Source organism: Arachis hypogaea, chromosome 19 (assembly GCF_003086295.3).
Source record: "Arachis hypogaea cultivar Tifrunner chromosome 19, arahy.Tifrunner.gnm2.J5K5, whole genome shotgun sequence".
NCBI classification, from domain to species: Eukaryota; Viridiplantae; Streptophyta; class Magnoliopsida; order Fabales; family Fabaceae; genus Arachis; species Arachis hypogaea.
Window position 1 is genome coordinate 54,564,550 of NC_092054.1, and position 2,138 is coordinate 54,566,687.

The 2,138-nt window shown below is 38.8% G+C and overlaps 1 non-coding gene across 1 annotated transcript; it reads left to right on the forward strand.

The window, feature by feature from the left end:
* Positions 1 to 938: 938 nt before the first annotated feature.
* Positions 939 to 1,041, forward strand: LOC112782015 (small nucleolar RNA R71). Its single transcript, XR_003192759.1, has one exon. It is a non-coding gene; the product is annotated as a small nucleolar RNA R71 (small nucleolar RNA).
* The last annotated feature ends 1,097 nt before the right edge of the window (positions 1,042 to 2,138 follow it).

Below are 2,138 nucleotides of genomic sequence, written 5' to 3' on the forward strand. Positions count from 1 at the left end.
CCTGTGGATCTCCTTGGTTATACTCCATTGTCTTGCTAATGTCTTCCTCCAGGATTTCTTCATTTGCAAGAGTAACTGTCTTACATTCTTCCCATCTCACCTTCTTCATTTTCCCTCTTGAATTTTTCTCAGTGTCACTTGGGAAACCATCAGTGGACTTAGGAATCTGCTGAAAGAGGTGTCCCACTTGAGATTCAAGCTTCTTAATGGTCTCTCCTCGGCTTTTCATACTATCTCTCACTTCTTCCTTGAAATTTCTGTTGTCCTGGACTTCCTTGCAAAGATTGGTGAGTATAGCTTCAATCCTGGATAGCTTATCTTCAGATGGTGAATTGGGAATTGAGTATTGAGGATGATTAGCTTGGGCTTGATATGGTGGCTGAGAAGAATTGTTGTATGGTTATTGATATGATTTTGGATTGGATTGTTGGTAGGTGTACTGGTTGGTGTTATGAGGTTTTTGATCTTGGCCTTGGTTTTGTTGGTTTTCCCACCCAAAGTTTGGGTGGTTCCTCCAACCAGGGTTATAGGTTTTTGAGTATGGATCATGAGCTTGCCTAGATGAATTTCCAAGGTAATTGGCTTCCTCATAGTTAACTCCTTCCTCTATGTCCAACTCTCCTTGAGGTGATGGTTGAGTGTGGATGGCTGCAGCCTGATTCTTCTCCATTTGCTTGGTCAAATTAGCTAGTTGCTTAGTGATCATCTTATTTTGGACCAAAATTGCATCCATATGGTTTAGCTCCATAACTCCCCTATTGTTGCTTCTGTCTGAGGCATAAAAATACTCATTGTCAGCCACTGTTTCCATGACATTAATGGCTTCTTTAATAGTCTTTTTCTTGTTAAGGGAGCCTCCATATGAGTGGTCTACAGCTTTCTTTGATTCATAGGAAAGCCCTTCATAAAAAATATGCAGTTGCACCCACTCATTAAACATATCAGGAGGCATTTCCTTGTCAAATCTTTGAATCTCTCCCAGGCTTCATATAAGGTTTCACCATCCTGCTATCTGAATGTCTACACCTCAGTTCTCAGTCTATTCACTCTTTGAGGAGGGTAGAAACTTGCTAAGAATCTATTTACTATATCTTCCCAGGTTGTCAAGCTTTCTTTGGAAAATGATTCTAGCCATTTGGATGCTTTATCCCTCAAAGAAAATGGAAACAGTAGCAATCTATAGGTGTCAGGATGAACACCATTAGATTTAACTGTATCACAGATCCTTAGGAATGTAGTGAGATGCTGATTAGGGTCTTCTTGGGTACTTCCTCTGAAAGAACAATTGTTTTGGACGAGTGTGATGAGTTGAGGCTTCAATTCAAAATTATTAGCATGGATGGTTGGCTTTTGAATGCTGATACCATAGTTTCCTGGGTTTGGATTGATGTAAGAGCCTAGAACTCTCCTCTCTTGTCCAGCAGAGTTGGCTGCGCCTCCTCTAGCATGATTGTTAACCTCTCCTTCATGATGGTTTTCCATATCATCTTCCATGTTTATATCCAAGTCCTCCTCTTCTTCCTCTGCACCAATGGCCTTCTTTCCTTTTGCTTCCCTCCTTAATCTAAGGAAGGTTCTTTCTGGTTCACTGTCAAAAGAGGTTGAAACCCCTCTTCTACTTGTCATACAAATGATAAAACAGACAGCAAACAGCAAGTGAAGATTTCACAGTTAATGAAAAAGTGTGTTTAGAGCAATTGAGGCAATTAATCAAACAGTTAATGAGTCAATGGATTAGTTTTGCTGGAAAGTAAGGTAATAAAGAAAAATAAAGAGAAACAACTAAAATTACAGAAGGTAAATGTAATAGCAGAAATTGAAATTTAATTAACAAAAAGAAAAGAAAAATGCTCAATCTAGTTATCTTCCAATTTAGTAATTTCCAATACAAAACCAATCCCGGAAACGGCGCCATAAACTTGATGTCACGAAAACTGTCTCTCAATAATTTTCTACAGGCAAGTGCACGGGATTATCGTCAAGTAAAAACTCATTGTAGAGTGAGATCGAATCCCACAGGGATTGGTTGGTTGATCAATGTTAATTGGAGAATTGTTCTAGTTGAACTAAATCCGATTTGAAATTAGGATCGCAGAATGTAAATTGGCGAGAAAGTTAAATTGCAAGAAATTAAATGA